Here is an 18,419-nt window from a genome sequence, read left to right as displayed (position 1 = left end):
ATACTGTTTGGATTTTCCCCCCATAATAATAAATTGTGAACATTGCAGTGTAAATTGCAATCCAGATGTTACAGAGAGAAATTGATGCAGCAACAGCAGAGCATATTAAGGGGATATAAAAAATCCCCTTAATATATTTTGTATATATATATATTCACTATTTTAAAATACATTTTCTTTGCTGTGTGTTTTTATTGGTTATGATGCTGTTTGGATGTTTTATTTTTGCACAATAAATAAAATGTGATTTAAAAAGTGCAAACATTGTCTTTGTTAGAATTTACACGTGATTACAACGGTATAAAGACGTTCAGGTCCGACCGGACCGAATGGAAAGAAATTGTAGGTTTTGAAGATGGATTATTAGTTTTGTGGCAAGGACATAGCTGTTTTAGAGGGTTAAAATACAGATTAAAAATAAAGTTAGAAGGATTTTATATTAAATATGTTTATTGTATAATATACGTGAATGTTCGCATGGCTTTCATTTTCATTATCACAAGTAAAGGAGAAGGCTTTTCACGTCACATAATATTTTGTTTTGAAAGAAATATCTGAAGTAAAGTTATGTTTCTGCCAACATCAGAGGCATGCATTTTAAAACTCACAGGGTAGCAGACAGAAATGCATGCGGGTCGATTCCAACGCGGATGATTCTGCATCCAGATCAGTTTTATTAGGCTTTTTGGAGTTCACCGCGAGCATAATATGAATGACTGATGACCAGAATTAAGTTCAATCTTACCTCGATTTTGACCACAGATCTGTCTGCCTCTTAAAGGAACACTAAATAGTGCTGTATGACTTGTATTTGTGTATTTTCGCTGAGAAATTTTAATGTAAACAGCTTCAAATGTTGTAACAAGCACGTCTGAAATGAGCCGAACTTTCTGTAGAGCAAAAACAGTCAGCCCGGATATCTCCGCCTCTTAAAGGGCCATTACTAAATTACAAAGGGCTCAAAAATGGTTCTCTGGCGCCATCTCGTGGACACTCTGACAAGCTTTAGGTTTGAAATTAACAAATTTAATATAAAAAAAATATTTATAGGAAAACTGTTATTTATAATTACACCAAATAAATATGATAATTATCTTCAATTTAAAGCACATCTTTTGGCCAAATTTGAGGATTGTATAATTTTTTATATGCCCCAAATACTCGATTGTAATATTTACAATTTTTTAATTCAAAAAATTTTTAATTCAAAAACTACAAATCTTATCGGCATGAGGACATACAGCAACCATCTCATGGGCAATAGACAGCTTTTGACCAAATTTGGGGCTTGTAGCATCTAAGCCCTGGGAGGAGAAGCGATTGCTTTTTTTTGGTCAGAAGCCGGAATAATAATAATAATAAGAACTAGAACCTAAAGTTCGTTGACGAACTTTGATGTTGGCTTGAGAAAGCCAACGTGACTGCGCCGGGGACTCAAAGGCAGTTGGCAGGAAGCACAGCGGTTGAGAAGTGGTTGCTAGGCGGTTGCTAAGATGTTGCTAAGGCATTCCTAGGTAGTTGCTAGGGTGTTCTGAGTGGTTTCTAGGCTGTTGCTAGGGTCCACTGGACTGTTAATCGGAAGGCCTCATTTACATTTTTGATCAAATCGAGAGAAAGAGAGAGAGAGAGAGAGAGGACTGATTTGTTCAGGTTGTTTAATGCAGATCACTATAGTATAGTTAGTATTTATAGTATATATTATAATCTGAACAAAATTACATTATAATAAATATCATATGAAGAAAAATATTAAATTAAAACACTAATGAAACAATAGCACATACATTTAGTTAATTTGTCTTTTATTTAATCAGTCTTATCATTTTTGCAGTTAATATAGAGTACAGTCAATTTACAGTAATTTGCAGCATTATATATATAGTTATAGTTATATAGTTATATACAGTTTACAGGAAGAAAATCGCATTAAATACAATATTATAGGACGTCTTCATCACGTGGTTAATTCTGACCAATGACGTTGTTCCACCCCACTGGCCACTAACACAATGTTATAATCGTAATATTTAGTTGTCATCACCTGGGTGATTTTATTTTTTTTTTTGGTACAGCATAGGCCAAAAGCTTGGCTTTCATTGTCATTATCACAAGTGAGGAGAAGGCTCTTTTGCGGCACAGAATATTGTTTTGAAAGAAATATCTGAAGTAAACTTATGTTTTTGCCAACATAAAAGGGGGATTAAGAAATAATCCTTATAACCCTATCCATAAATGTGTGTATGTGTTATATATGTATATATGTATGTATATATATACATACATATATACAGTTGAAGTCAGAATTATTAACCCCCTTTTGATTTTTTTTTCCCTTTTTTAAATATTTCCCAAATTATGTTTAACAGAGCAAGGAAATTTTCACTGTATGTCTGATAATATTTTTTCTTCTTGAGAAAGTCTTATTTGTTTTATTTCGGCTAGAATAAAAGCGGTTATTAATTATTTAAAAACCATTTTTGGGACACAATTATTATCCCCTTTAAGCAATTTTTTTTTTTTTGATAATCTACAGAACAAACCATCGTTATACAATAACTTGCCTAATTACCCTAACCTGCCTAGTTACCCTTATTAACCTAGTTAAGCCTTTAAATGTGACTTTAAGCTGTATAGAAGTGTCTTGAAAAATATCAAGTCAAACATTATTTAATGTCATCATGGCAAAGATAAAATAAATCAGTAATTAGAAATAGGTTTTTAAAACTATTATGCTTAGAAATGTGCTGAAACAATCTTCCCTCCATTAAACAGAAATTGGGGAAAAAATAAACAGGGGAGCTAATAATTCTGACATCAACTGTATGTATATATATATATATATATATATATATATATATATATATATATATATATATATATATATATATATATATATATATATATATATATATGTATATATATATGTATATGTATATATATATATATATATATATATATATATATATATATATATATATATATATATATATATATATATATATATATATACAGGGCTCGAAATTAACTTTTTTACTTGGTAGCACCGGTGCTCCCAACTTCAAATATTCAGGGGCACCAAAATAAATTTAGGAGCACCAGAAAAAATTTAGGAGCACCCACCAAAAATGAATGAGCACCGCTGCAAATTGCTTTTTAAGGGATTTATTGTATTTTAAAACAACATCAATAGGACTGACAAAAACCAGAAACAACTATCTAACTAATGCTGCGAAGACTTTGATATTTGTGTGCAATAATTCTAAAATGAATGTCTAATAATTAGGCCATAGAATATTAGTGATGATGAAAATGACAATAATAGTAACAATGAATTCCATTTCTCATTATGATACTGCCTTGAATGTGCATGAATGTAGGTTATCTGCTATAAAATGTCTGTTACTTTATATAAAATAATTGTATAGTTTGCATCAAACAAAAATGAAGCATTGCAGTAAGAAATATTGATTTTGTACTGCTGTTTTTATATGCATGTCAATTTAATAAATAATATTTCTGCTACAAAACAAACAAAAGATTATAATAAATAATTCAATTCAATGATGAAAGCTGCAAAGCAGTCATCAGTAAATAAATAAAAAAATAATATACACCTCAAAAAAGAATAGACAAAAGAAAGAAAGTAAAGTCTCACTTCTATCACTCTTTAAAAGTTTTGGTTTCAGTTTGTGTCAATTTAAAGGTTCAGTCTGAGATGATCTTCATTTTTCTGTGTTTGTGGAAAAGCTGGCGAGTCAGCCGACCCAATTTATGAGCAGGCAGAGCAGGATTCTTGCACTAACCATCGGCGCAATACTGGTCTTTGTTATGAGCCGCAGTTTCAGCGATCTCAGCTGGTGGATCATTATTCACCACGTGACCTGTCACGATCTCTCTCATCTACACCTCAATTTTAGGTGGGGTTTGCAAACCTGTGTGCTTTAAGTTTTTACTCTTCAGCCGTTTGCATTTCCCGTGGTCATAAAAGCTCCTTCCCTGTCATCTGACAGCGGAATACCTTGAGTGATTGACAGCTAATATGAACCAATATAGCGGCAGGGAAGAGCGATTCAGCACGTTTTTACAAAAAATCAAAACAGGTCGCACTACAACCATTATCAGCAGTTGCACTAATGCGCCCAAATATGTTATGAGGTCGCATAGATTAATTTTCAGGCGCATATGCGACCAAAATGGTCGCAATTTCAGCTTCAAATGTTGTAACAAGCACGTCTGAAATGAGCCCGAATTTCTGTAGATTCAAAACAGTCAGTCCGGATATCCCCGCCTCTTAAAGGGCCATTACTAAATTACAAAGGGCTCAAAAATAGTCTTCTGGCGCCATCTCGTGGACACTCTGACACGCTTTGAGTCTGAATTTTACAAATTTAATATAAAAAAAATATTTATAGGAAAACTGTTATTTATAATTACACCAAATAAATATGATAATTATCTGCAATTTAAAGCACATCTTTTGGCCAAATTTGAGGATTGTATACTTTTTTATATGCCCCAAATACTCGATACAATTTTTTAATAAAAAAATTTTTAATTCAAAAACTACAAATCTTATCAGGATGAGGACATACAGCAACCATCTCATGAGCAAAAGACAGCTTTTGACCAAATTTGGGGCTTGTAGCATCTAAGCCCTGGGAGGAGAAGCGATTGCTTTTTTTTGGTCAGAAGCCGGAATAATAATAATAAGAATAAGTTTAAGTAGCATTACAGTATGTTGGCTTTCTCAAGCCAACATAATATATATATATATATATATATATATATATATATATATATATATATATATATATATATATATATATGTATATATATATGTATATGTATATATATATATATATATATATATATATATATATATATATATATATATATATATATATATATATATATATATATATATATATATATACAGGGCTCGAAATTAACTTTTTTACTTGGTAGCACCGGTGCTCCCAACTTCAAATATTCAGGGGCACCAAAATAAATTTAGGAGCACCAGAAAAAATTTAGGAGCACCCACCAAAAATGAATGAGCACCGCTGCAAATTGCTTTTTAAGGGATTTATTGTATTTTAAAACAACATCAATAGGACTGACAAAAACCAGAAACAACTATCTAACTAATGCTGCGAAGACTTTGATATTTGTGTGCAATAATTCTAAAATGAATGTCTAATAATTAGGCCATAGAATATTAGTGATGATGAAAATGACAATAATAGTAACAATGAATTCCATTTCTCATTATGATACTGCCTTGAATGTGCATGAATGTAGGTTATCTGCTATAAAATGTCTGTTACTTTATATAAAATAATTGTATAGTTTGCATCAAACAAAAATGAAGCATTGCAGTAAGAAATATTGATTTTGTACTGCTGTTTTTATATGCATGTCAATTTAATAAATAATATTTCTGCTACAAAACAAACAAAAGATTATAATAAATAATTCAATTCAATGATGAAAGCTGCAAAGCAGTCATCAGTAAATAAATAAAAAAATAATATACACCTCAAAAAAGAATAGACAAAAGAAAGAAAGTAAAGTCTCACTTCTATCACTCTTTAAAAGTTTTGGTTTCAGTTTGTGTCAATTTAAAGGTTCAGTCTGAGATGATCTTCATTTTTCTGTGTTTGTGGAAAAGCTGGCGAGTCAGCCGACCCAATTTATGAGCAGGCAGAGCAGGATTCTTGCACTAACCATCGGCGCAATACTGGTCTTTGTTATGAGCCGCAGTTTCAGCGATCTCAGCTGGTGGATCATTATTCACCACGTGACGTGTCACGATCTCTCTCATCTACACCTCAATTTTAGGTGGGGTTTGCAAACCTGTGTGCTTTAAGTTTTTACTCTTCAGCCGTTTGCATTTCCCGTGGTCATAAAAGCTCCTTCCCTGTCATCTGACAGCGGAATACCTTGAGTGATTGACAGCTAATATGAACCAATATAGCGGCAGGGAAGAGCGATTCAGCACGTTTTTACAAAAAATCAAAACAGGTCGCACTACAACCATTATCAGCAGTTGCACTAATGCGCCCAAATATGTTATGAGGTCGCATAGATTAATTTTCAGGCGCATATGCGACCAAAATGGTCGCAATTTCAGCTTCAAATGTTGTAACAAGCACGTCTGAAATGAGCCCGAATTTCTGTAGATTCAAAACAGTCAGTCCGGATATCCCCGCCTCTTAAAGGGCCATTACTAAATTACAAAGGGCTCAAAAATAGTCTTCTGGTGCCATCTCGTGGACACTCTGACACGCTTTGAGTCTGAATTTTACAAATTTAATATAAAAAAAATATTTATAGGAAAACTGTTATTTATAATTACACCAAATAAATATGATAATTATCTGCAATTTAAAGCACATCTTTTGGCCAAATTTGAGGATTGTATACTTTTTTATATGCCCCAAATACTCGATACAATTTTTTAATAAAAAAATTTTTAATTCAAAAACTACAAATCTTATCAGGATGAGGACATACAGCAACCATCTCATGAGCAAAAGACAGCTTTTGACCAAATTTGGGGCTTGTAGCATCTAAGCCCTGGGAGGAGAAGCGATTGCTTTTTTTTGGTCAGAAGCCGGAATAATAATAATAAGAATAAGTTTAAGTAGCATTACAGTATGTTGGCTTTCTCAAGCCAACATAATAATAATAAGAATAAGTTTAAGTAGCATTACAGTATGTTGGCTTTCTCAAGCCAACATAATAATAATAATAAGAATAAGTTTAAGTAGCATTACAGTATGTTGGCTTTCTCAAGCCAACATAACTAGAATTGTACATTTCCTAAAGGAAATGTGAATGGGGTTTGCGTGGCAAATCGATGGGGTACAAAATGGTACTAAACTGGGCAATAGCACTGGAAAGGTAAGAAATGGTGGTAGCTAAGATGTTGCTAGGTGGTTGCTAGGGTGTCCTGAGTGGTTGCTAGGTGGTTGCTAGGGTGTTCTAAGTGGTTGCTAAGTGGTTGCTAAGGTGTTGCTAGGCGGTTGCTAGGGTGTTCTTAGTGGTTGCTATGTGGTTGCTAAGGTGTTGATAGGCGGTTGCTAAGGTGTCCTGAGTGGTTGCTAGGTGGTTGCTAAGGTGTTGCTAGGCGGTTGCTAGGGTGTCCTGAGTGGTTGCTAGGTGGTTGCTAAGGTGTTGCTAGGCGGTTGCTAGGGTGTTCTGAGTGGTTGCTAGGTGGTTGCTAGGCGGTTGCTAGGGTGTTCTGAGTGGTTGCTAGGTGGTTGCTAAGGTGTTGCTAGACGGTTGCTAGGGTGTCCTGAGTGGTTGCTAGGTGGTTGCTAAGGTGTTGCTAGGCGGTTGCTAGGGTGTTCTGAGTGGTTGCTAGGTGGTTGCTAGGCGGTTGCTAGGGTGTTCTGAGTGGTTGCTAGGTGGTTGCTAAGGTGTTGCTAGGCGGTTGCTAAGGTGTCCTAAGTGGTTGCTAGGTGGTTGCTAAGGTGTTGCTAGGTGGTTGCTAGGGTGTTCTGAGTGGTTGCTAGGTGGTTGCTAGGCGGTTGCTAGGGTGTTCTGAGTGGTTGCTAAGGTGTTTCTAGGCGGTTGCTAAGGTGTCCTAAATGGTTGCTAGGTGGTTGCCAAGGTGTTGCTAGGTGGTTGCTAGGGTGTTCTGAGTGGTTGCTAAGGCGTTGCTAGGCGGTTGCTAGGGTGTCCTGAGTGGTCGCTAGGCCCTTACTAAGGCGTTACTAGGCGGTTGCTAGGTGGTTGCTAGGCAGTTGCTAGGGTAAATTGGGTGGTTTCTAGGCAGTTGCTACGGTACCCTGGGTGGTTACTAGGCAAGCCTCACATACATGCCTGATGAAATATTTATACTTAGTAAGCATTTCTAGCAAGTTACAGTACTTGGCTAGTCAATATTAGCATGTAGCTAGTCACTGCTAGCATGTGTAGCATATAGGAAGTTCCGTTTGCTAGCATGAGTCAAACGAGCCAATCCCCAAGTCTCTACGATGTTCTGATACTGAGATATAGCTGTTGATGAATGGTTGCTAGGGTACTCTGTTTTGTTGCTATGGGCGAGGTTACAGAGTGAACTTGAATGTGGTTGGCTGTCTAAGTCAAAAGAACCAACCCCCATGTCTCTATGACACTGCTATGCAAAGATATGCATCTAGGCCTATTTTAATGGCAGTCTATGGGACCCGTTTGGGGGCGTGGCTTGTGAGCTTCATTATCATATTGAGATGCTCATTGGTTGTCTTAGTCAGATGAGCCAACCCCCAAGTCAATAGGACACTGCTAAGCAAAGATATGCATGTAGACCAGTTACAATGGCAGTCTATGGGACCAGTTTGGGGGCGTGGCTTGTGAGCTTCATTATTATATTGAAAAGCTCATTGGTTGTCTGGGTCCAATGGGCCAACCCCTAAGCCTATATGACACTGCAATGCAAAGATATGCATCTAGCCCAATTATAATAGAAGTCTATGGGATCATTTTGGGGGCGTGGCTTGTGAGCTTCATTATCATATAGTGTACTGATTGGTTGCCTGAGTCAAATGAGCCCACCCCCATGTCTCTATGACACTCCTATGTAATGTTATAGATGTGTGACCTTTATAATGGAAGTCAATGGGATGTGCAATGGGACATCCCACCTCATGTTAAGTCAATGGGGCAGTTATTAAGGGTCTTTAAATGGTTTGGGGGGGCGTGGCTTGTGAGCTTCAAAATCATATTGAGATGCTGATTGGTTGCCTCAGTCAAGTAAGGCAACCCCCAAGTCTGTATGACACTGCTATGTAATGTGATTGACATGCGAGTCAAGAAATGAATGGGAGTCAATGGGCCATGTAAAGTCAATGGGGACCCCTTTGGGACGTCCTAGCACCCCAGGGGTACAACTTATACCCCCTTTTGGGGTATGTTCTCATACAGGCTGCAACCCCCTACAGATGTTGCGAATCCCATATTTCTACGAATTTCACACTTGGCGCTATAACGCTTTAAAGGTCGTCCCATTTCGCGGCGCGTTTAGTGCTCTTCTAGAAAAATGAATGGGAGTCAATGGGGCCAATGTAAGTCAATGGGAGCACTTTGGGACGTCCTAGAGCCCCAGGGGTGCAACTTATACCCCCTTGCGAGGTATGTTCTCACTTAGGCTGCAACCCCCTACAGATGCTGTGAATCCCATATTTCTATGAAATTCACACGCGGCGCTGCGAGTCGTCAAAGTTCGGCTCAATGTTAAGTCTATGGGATTTTTGGGCGGGTTTTTTGGCCCCTGCGGGGCCAAAAAACCCCCCACCCCTTATAAAAGTCATAGCACACCATTCCCGATAAGACCGCACGATTTGACCCCACTTTCAAGGGTCTGGGACGAAAGCTGCGGGACTAGTTACGCGCCGAAAAATAGGACGGAAGAAGGAAGAAGAATAACTAGAATTGTACATTTCCTAAAGGAAATGTGAATGGGGTTTGCGTGGCAAATCGATGGGGTACAAAATGGTACTAAACTGGGCAATAGCACTGGAAAGGTAAGAAATGGTGGTTGCTAAGATGTTGCTAGGCGGTTGCTAGGGTGTTCTGAGTGGTTGCTAAGGTGTTGCAAGGCGGTTGCTAAGGTGTCCTAAGTGGTTGCTAGGTGGTTGCTAGGCGGTTGCTAGGGTGTTCTAAGTGGTTGCTAGGTTGTTGCTAAGGTGTTGCTAGGCAGTTGCTAGGGTGTTCTAAGTGGTTGCTAGGTGGTTGCTAAGGTGTTGCTAGGCGGTTGCTAAGGTGTCCTGAGTGGTTGCTAGGTGGTTGCTAAGGTGTTGCTAGGCGGTTGCTAGGGTGTCCTGAGTGGTTGCTCGGTTGTTGCTAAGGTGTTGCTAGGCGGTTGCTAGGGTGTTCTGAGTGGTTGCTAGGTGGTTGCTAGGCGGTTGCTAGGGTGTCCTGAGTGGTTGCTAGGTGGTTGCTAAGGTGTTGCTAGGCGGTTGCTAAGGTGTCCTAAGTGGTTGCTAGGTGGTTGCTAAGGTGTTGCTAGGTGGTTGCTAGGGTATTCTAAGTGGTTGCTAAGGCGTTGCTAGGCGGTTGCTAAGGTGTCCTAAGTGGTTGCTAGGTGGTTGCTAAGGTGTTGCTAGGTGGTTGCTAGGGTGTTCTGAGTGGTTGCTAGGTGGTTGCTAAGGTGTTGCTAGGCGGTTGCTAAGGTGTCCTGAGTGGTTGCTAGGTGGTTGCTAAGGTGTTGCTAGGCGGTTGCTAGGGTGTCCTAAGTGGTTGCTAGGTGGTTGCTAAGGTGTTGCTAGGTGGTTGCTAAGGCGTTGCTAGGCGGTTGCTAGGGTGTCCTGAGTGGTCGCTAGGCCCTTACTAAGGCGTTACTAGGCGGTTGCTAGGTGGTTGCTAGGCGGTTGCTAGGGTAATTTGGGTGGTTGCTAGGCAGTTGCTAGGGTACCCTGGGTGGTTACTAGGCAAGCCTCACATACATGCCTGATGAAATATTTATACTTAGTAAGCATTTGTAGCAAGTTACAGTACTTGGCTAGTCAATATTAGCATGTAGCTAGTCACTGCTAGCATGTGTAGCATATAGGAAGTTCCGTTTGCTAGCATGAGTCAAACGAGCCAATCCCTAAGTCTCTACGATGTTCTGATGCCGAGATATAGCTGTTGATGAATGGTTGCTAGGGTACTCTGTTTTGTTGCTATGGGCGAGGTTACAGAGTGAATTGGATGTGGTTGGCTGTCCAAGTCAAATGAGCCAACCCCCAAGTCAATAGGACACTGCCAAGCAAAGATATACATGTAGGCCAGTTATAATGGCAGTCTATGGGACCAGTTTGGGGGCGTGGCTTGTGAGCTTCATTATCATATTGAGATGCTCATTGGTTGTCTGAGTCCCATGAGCCAACCCCTAAGTCTATAGGACACTGCTATGCAAAGATATGCATGTAGGCCAGTTATAATAGCAGTCTATGGGACCAGTTTGGGGGCGTGGCTTGTGACCTTCGTTTTCATACTAAGATGCTGATTGGTTGTCTGAGTCAAATGAGCCCACCCCCGTGTCTCTATGACACTCCTATGTAAAGTTATAGATGTGTGACCTTTATAATGGAAGTCAATGGGATCTGCAATGGGACATCCCACCCCATGTTAAGTCAATGGGGCACTTATTAGGGGTCTTTAAGTGGTTTGGGGGGGCGTGGCTTGTGAGCTTTAAAATCATAATGAGATGCTGATTGGTTGCCTGAGTCAAATAAGCCCACCCCCAAGTCTGTATGACAGTGCTATGTACTGTGATTGACATATGACATTTATAATGGGAGTCAATGTAATGAATGGGAGTCAATGGGCAATGTAAAGTCAATGGGGACCACTTTGGGACGTCCTAGAGCCCCAGGGGTGCGACCTATACCCCCTTTCGGGGTATGTTCTTACTTAGGCTGCAACCCCCTACAGATGTTGTGAATCCCATATTTCTATGAAATTCACACTCGGCGCTGTGATTCGTCAAAGTTCGGCTCCATGTAAAGTCAATGGAGACTTTGGGACGTCCTAGCTCCCCAGGGGTACAACATTTACCGCGCTTCGGGGTGTGGTTTGAAGCCTCTTATAACCCTCTCGAGATGTCGCGAATCCCATGTCTCTACGAATTTCCGTGTTGGCGCTACGGCGATTTCCGGGAATAGTATCTTACGAGTGTCTAGAAAATGAATGGGAGTCAATGGGCCAATGTAAGTCAATGGGGACCACTTTGGGACGTCCTAGAGCCCCAGGGGTGCAACTTATACCCCCTTGCGGGGTATGTTCTCACTTAGGCTGCAACCCCCTACAGATGCTGTGAATCCCATATTTCTATGAATTTCACACTCGGTGCTGTGATTCGTCAAATTTTGGCTCAATGTTAAGTCTATGGGATTTTGGGGGGGGTTTTTTGGCCCCTGCGGGGCCAAAAAACCCCCCACCCCTTATAAAAGTCATAGCACACCATTCCCGATAAGACCGCACGATTTGAGCCCACTTTCAAGGGTCTGGGACGAAAGCTGCGGGACTAGTTACGCGCCGAAAAATGGTACGGAAGAAGGAAGAAGAAGAAGAAGAATAACTAGAATTGTACATTTCCTAAAGGAAATGTGAATGGGGTTTGCGTGGCAAATCGATGGGGTACAAAATGGTACTAAACTGGGCAATAGCACTGGAAAGGTAAGAAATGGTGGTTGCTAAGATGTTGCTAGGCGGTTGCTAGGGTGTTCTGAGTGGTTGCTAAGGTGTTGCAAGGCGGTTGCTAAGGTGTCCTAAGTGGTTGCTAGGTGGTTGCTAGGCGGTTGCTAGGGTGTTCTAAGTGGTTGCTAGGTTGTTGCTAAGGTGTTGCTAGGCAGTTGCTAGGGTGTTCTAAGTGGTTGCTAGGTGGTTGCTAAGGTGTTGCTAGGCGGTTGCTAAGGTGTCCTGAGTGGTTGCTAGGTGGTTGCTAAGGTGTTGCTAGGCGGTTGCTAGGGTGTCCTGAGTGGTTGCTCGGTTGTTGCTAAGGTGTTGCTAGGCGGTTGCTAGGGTGTTCTGAGTGGTTGCTAGGTGGTTGCTAGGCGGTTGCTAGGGTGTCCTGAGTGGTTGCTAGGTGGTTGCTAAGGTGTTGCTAGGCGGTTGCTAAGGTGTCCTAAGTGGTTGCTAGGTGGTTGCTAAGGTGTTGCTAGGTGGTTGCTAGGGTATTCTAAGTGGTTGCTAAGGCGTTGCTAGGCGGTTGCTAAGGTGTCCTAAGTGGTTGCTAGGTGGTTGCTAAGGTGTTGCTAGGTGGTTGCTAGGGTGTTCTGAGTGGTTGCTAGGTGGTTGCTAAGGTGTTGCTAGGCGGTTGCTAAGGTGTCCTGAGTGGTTGCTAGGTGGTTGCTAAGGTGTTGCTAGGCGGTTGCTAGGGTGTCCTAAGTGGTTGCTAGGTGGTTGCTAAGGTGTTGCTAGGTGGTTGCTAAGGCGTTGCTAGGCGGTTGCTAGGGTGTCCTGAGTGGTCGCTAGGCCCTTACTAAGGCGTTACTAGGCGGTTGCTAGGTGGTTGCTAGGCGGTTGCTAGGGTAATTTGGGTGGTTGCTAGGCAGTTGCTAGGGTACCCTGGGTGGTTACTAGGCAAGCCTCACATACATGCCTGATGAAATATTTATACTTAGTAAGCATTTGTAGCAAGTTACAGTACTTGGCTAGTCAATATTAGCATGTAGCTAGTCACTGCTAGCATGTGTAGCATATAGGAAGTTCCGTTTGCTAGCATGAGTCAAACGAGCCAATCCCTAAGTCTCTACGATGTTCTGATGCCGAGATATAGCTGTTGATGAATGGTTGCTAGGGTACTCTGTTTTGTTGCTATGGGCGAGGTTACAGAGTGAATTGGATGTGGTTGGCTGTCCAAGTCAAATGAGCCAACCCCCAAGTCAATAGGACACTGCCAAGCAAAGATATACATGTAGGCCAGTTATAATGGCAGTCTATGGGACCAGTTTGGGGGCGTGGCTTGTGAGCTTCATTATCATATTGAGATGCTCATTGGTTGTCTGAGTCCCATGAGCCAACCCCTAAGTCTATAGGACACTGCTATGCAAAGATATGCATGTAGGCCAGTTATAATAGCAGTCTATGGGACCAGTTTGGGGGCGTGGCTTGTGACCTTCGTTTTCATACTAAGATGCTGATTGGTTGTCTGAGTCAAATGAGCCCACCCCCGTGTCTCTATGACACTCCTATGTAAAGTTATAGATGTGTGACCTTTATAATGGAAGTCAATGGGATCTGCAATGGGACATCCCACCCCATGTTAAGTCAATGGGGCACTTATTAGGGGTCTTTAAGTGGTTTGGGGGGGCGTGGCTTGTGAGCTTTAAAATCATAATGAGATGCTGATTGGTTGCCTGAGTCAAATAAGCCCACCCCCAAGTCTGTATGACAGTGCTATGTACTGTGATTGACATATGACATTTATAATGGGAGTCAATGTAATGAATGGGAGTCAATGGGCAATGTAAAGTCAATGGGGACCACTTTGGGACGTCCTAGAGCCCCAGGGGTGCGACCTATACCCCCTTTCGGGGTATGTTCTTACTTAGGCTGCAACCCCCTACAGATGTTGTGAATCCCATATTTCTATGAAATTCACACTCGGCGCTGTGATTCGTCAAAGTTCGGCTCCATGTAAAGTCAATGGAGACTTTGGGACGTCCTAGCTCCCCAGGGGTACAACATTTACCGCGCTTCGGGGTGTGGTTTGAAGCCTCTTATAACCCTCTCGAGATGTCGCGAATCCCATGTCTCTACGAATTTCCGTGTTGGCGCTACGGCGATTTCCGGGAATAGTATCTTACGAGTGTCTAGAAAATGAATGGGAGTCAATGGGCCAATGTAAGTCAATGGGGACCACTTTGGGACGTCCTAGAGCCCCAGGGGTGCAACTTATACCCCCTTGCGGGGTATGTTCTCACTTAGGCTGCAACCCCCTACAGATGCTGTGAATCCCATATTTCTATGAATTTCACACTCGGTGCTGTGATTCGTCAAATTTTGGCTCAATGTTAAGTCTATGGGATTTTGGGGGGGGTTTTTTGGCCCCTGCGGGGCCAAAAAACCCCCCACCCCTTATAAAAGTCATAGCACACCATTCCCGATAAGACCGCACGATTTGAGCCCACTTTCAAGGGTCTGGGACGAAAGCTGCGGGACTAGTTACGCGCCGAAAAATGGTACGGAAGAAGGAAGAAGAAGAAGAAGAACTAGAATTGTACATTTCCTAAAGGAAATGTGAATGGGGTTTGCGTGGCAAATCGATGGGGTAAAATGCATCACCGTACTGGCCAAAAAGCAACAACATGCTAATCAAGGTTCTATCAACATGCTAATATGATTAGCATGTAGCTAGCATGATACTAATAGTGTTAGCATCATGCTAACAACATGCTAATCGAGTTGTTAGCATCATGCTAACATGATTAGCATGTAGCTAGCATGATGCTAATCGTGTTAGCATCATGCTAGCAACATGCTAATCGAGTTGCTAGCATCATGCTAACATAATTAGCATGTAGCTAGCATGATGCTAATCGTGTTAGCATCATGCTAGCAACGTGCTAATCGAGTTGCTAGCATCAAGCTAGCAACAGTGCAAGGGTGCCCTGAGTGGTTGCTAGGTGGTTGCTAAGGTGTTGCTAGGCGGTTGCTAAGGTGTCCTAAGTGGTTGCTAGGTGGTTGCTAAGGTGTTGCAAGGCGGTTGCTAAGGTGTCCTAAGTGGTTGCTAGGTGGTTGCTAAGGTGTTGATAGGCGGTTGCTAAGGTGTCCTAAGTGGTTGCTAGGTGGTTGCTAAGGTGTTGCTAGGTGGTTGCTAAGGTGTTGCTACGTGGTTGCTAGGGTGTTCTGAGTGGTTGCTAAGTGGTTGCTAGGCGGTTGCTAGGGTGTTCTGAGTGGTTGCTAGGTGGTTGCTAAGGTGTTGCTAGGCGGTTGCTAGGGTGTTCTGAGTGGTTGCTAAGGTGTTGCTAGGTTGTTGCTAGGGTATTCTAAGTGGTTGCTAAGGCGTTGCTAGGCGGTTGCTAGGGTGTCCTGAGTGGTTGCTAGGTGGTTGCTAAGGTGTTGCTAAGTGGTTGCTAGGGTGTTCTGAGTGGTTGCTAGGCGGTTGCTAGGGTGTTCTGAGTGGTTGCTAGGTGGTTGCTAAGGTGTTGCTAGGCGGTTGCTAGGGTGTTCTGAGTGGTTGCTAGGTGGTTGCTAAGGTGTTGCTAGGCGGTTGCTAGGGTGTTCTGAGTGGTTGCTAGGTGGTTGCTAAGGTGTTGCTAGGCGGTTGCTAAGGTGTCCTGAGTGGTCGCTAGGTGGTTGCTAAGGTGTTGCTAGGTGGTTGCTAGGGTATTCTAAGTGGTTGCTAAGGCGTTGATAGGCGGTTGCTAGGGTGTCCTGAGTGGTCGCTAGGCCCTTACTAAGGCGCTACTAGGCGGTTGCTAGGTGGTTGCTAGGCGGTTGCTAGGGTAATTTGAGTGGTTGCTAGGGTACCCGGGGTGGTTACTAGGCAAGCCTCATATACATGCCTGATGAAATAATTATACTTAGTAAGCATTTCTAGCAAGTTACAGTACTTGGCTAGTCAATATTAGCATGTAGCTAGTCACTGCTAGCATGTGTAGCATACAGGAAGTTCCGTTTGCTAGCATGAGTGAAACGAGCCAATCCCCAAGTCTCTACGATGTTCCGATGCTGAGATATAGCTGTTGATGAATGGTTGCTAGGGTACTCTGTTTTGTTGCTATGGGCGAGGTTACAGAGTGAACTTGAATGTGGTTGGCTGTCCAAGTCAAATGAGCCAACCCCCAAGTCAATAGGACACTGCTAAGCAAAGATATGCATGTAGGCCAGTTATAATGGCAGTCTATGGGACCAGTTTGGGGGCGTGGCTTGTGAGATTCATTATCATATTGAGATGCTCATTGGTTGTCTGAGTCAGATGAGCCATCCCCCAAGCCAATAGGACACTGCTAAGCAAAGATATGCATGTAGGCCAGTTATAATGGCAGTCTATGGGACCAGTTTGGGGGCGTGGCTTGTGAGCTTCATTATCATATTGAGATGCTGATTGGTTGTCTGAGTCAGATGAGCCCACCCCCATGTCTCTATGACACTCCTATGTAATGTTATAGATGTGTGACCTTTATAATGGAAGTCAATGGGATCTGCAATGGGACATCCCACCCCATGTTAAGTCAATGGGGCACTTATTAGGGGTCTTTAAGTGGTTTGGGGGGGCGTGGCTTGTGAGCTTAAAAATCATAATGAGATGCTGATTGGTTGCCTGAGTCAAATGAGCCCACCCCCAAGTCAGTATGACACTGCTATGTACTGTGATTGACATGTGACATTTATAATGGGAGTCAATGTAATGAATGGGAGTCAATGGGCCCATGTTAAGTCAATGGGACCACTTTGGGACGTCCTAGCCCCCCAGGGGTACAACTTATACCCCCCTGCGTGGTATGTTCTCACTTAGGCTGCAACCCCCTACAGCTGTTGTGAATCCCATATTTCTACGAAATTCACACTCGGCGCTATGATTCGTCAAAGTTCGGCTCAATGTTAAGTCTATGGGATTTTGGGGGGGGTTTTTTGGCCCCTGCGGGGCCAAAAAACCCCCCACCCCTTATAAAAGTCATAGCACACCATTCCCGATAAGACCGGACGATTTGAGCCCACTTTCAAGGGTCTGGGACAAAAGCTGCGGGACGAGTTACGCGCCGAAAAACGTACGGAAGAAGAAGAATAATAATAATAAGTATGGAGAATAACAATAGTGGACTTTGCCTAAGGCAAACCCCACTAACTAGAATTGTACATTTCCTAAAGGAAATGTGAATGGGGTTTGCGTGGCAAATCGATGGGGTACAAAATGGTACTAAACTGGGCAATAGCACTGGAAAGGTAAGAAATGGTGGTTGCTAAGATGTTGCTAGGCGGTTGCTAGGGTGTCCTGAGTGGTTGCTAGGTGGTTGCTAGGGTGTTCTGAGTGGTTGCTAAGTGGTTGCTAAGGTGTTGCTAGGCGGTTGCTAGGGTGTTCGGAGTGGTTGCTAGGCAGTTGCTAGGGTATTCTGAGTGGTTGCTAAGGTGTTGCTAGGTGGTTGCTAAGGTGCCCTAAGTGGTTGCTAGGTGTTGCTAAGGTGTTGCTAGATGGTTGCTAGGGTATTCTAAGTGGTTGCTAAGGCGTTGGTAGGGTGTCCTGAGTGGTTGCTAGGTGGTTGCTAAGGTGTTCTGAGTGGTTGCTAGGTGGTTGCTAAGGTGTTGCTAGGTGGTTGCTAGGGTGTTCTAAGCGGTTGCTAGGTGGTTGCTAAGGTGTTGCTAGGTGGTTGCTAAGGTGTCCTAAGTGGTTGCTAGGTGGTTGCTAAGGTGTTGCTAGGCGGTTGCTAAGGTGTCCTGAGTGGTTGCTAGGTGGTTGCTAAGGTGTTGCTAGGTGGTTGCTAGGGTATTGTAAGTGGTTGCTAAGGCGTTGCTAGGCAGTTGCTAGGGTGTTCTGAGTGGTTGCTAGGTGGTTGCTAAGGTGTTGCTAGGCGGTTGCTAAGGTGTCCTGAGTGGTTGCTAGGTGGTTGCTAAGGTGTTGCTAGGCGGTTGCTAAGGTGTCCTGAGTGGTTGCTAGGTGGTTGCTAAGGTGTTGCTAGGTGGTTGCTAGGGTATTCTGAGTGGTTGCTAAGGCGTTGCTAGGCGGTTGCTAGGGTGTCCTGAGTGGTCGCTAGGCCCTTACTAAGGCGTTACTAGGCGGTTGCTAGGTGGTTGCTAGGCGGTTGCTAGGGTAATTTGGGTGGTTGCTAGGCAGTTGCTAGGGTACCCTGGGTGGTTACTAGGCAAGCCTCACATACATGCCTGATGAAATATTTATACTTAGTGAGCATTTCTAGCAAGTTACAGTACTTGGCTAGTCAATATTAGCATGTAGCTAGTCACTGCTAGCATGTGTAGCATACAGGAAGTTCCGTTTGCTAGCA

The 18,419-nt window shown here is 42.5% G+C and overlaps 1 long non-coding RNA gene across 1 annotated transcript; it reads left to right on the top strand.

Moving 5' to 3' along the window:
- The first annotated feature begins 9,076 nt into the window (after nucleotides 1-9,076).
- On the top strand, nucleotides 9,077-12,115 carry LOC141375274 (uncharacterized). Its single transcript, XR_012383045.1, has 3 exons — nucleotides 9,077-9,577; nucleotides 9,793-10,223; nucleotides 10,257-12,115. It is a non-coding gene; the product is annotated as an uncharacterized lncRNA (long non-coding RNA).
- Nucleotides 12,116-18,419: the final 6,304 nt, after the last annotated feature.

The sequence above is a fragment of the Danio rerio genome, chromosome 7, assembly GCF_049306965.1.
Source record: "Danio rerio strain Tuebingen ecotype United States chromosome 7, GRCz12tu, whole genome shotgun sequence".
In the NCBI taxonomy this organism is placed as follows: Eukaryota; Metazoa; Chordata; class Actinopteri; order Cypriniformes; family Danionidae; genus Danio; species Danio rerio.
The sequence above is the reverse complement of the archived record's forward strand: the minus strand, read 5'-3'. Positions and strand labels throughout refer to the sequence as shown.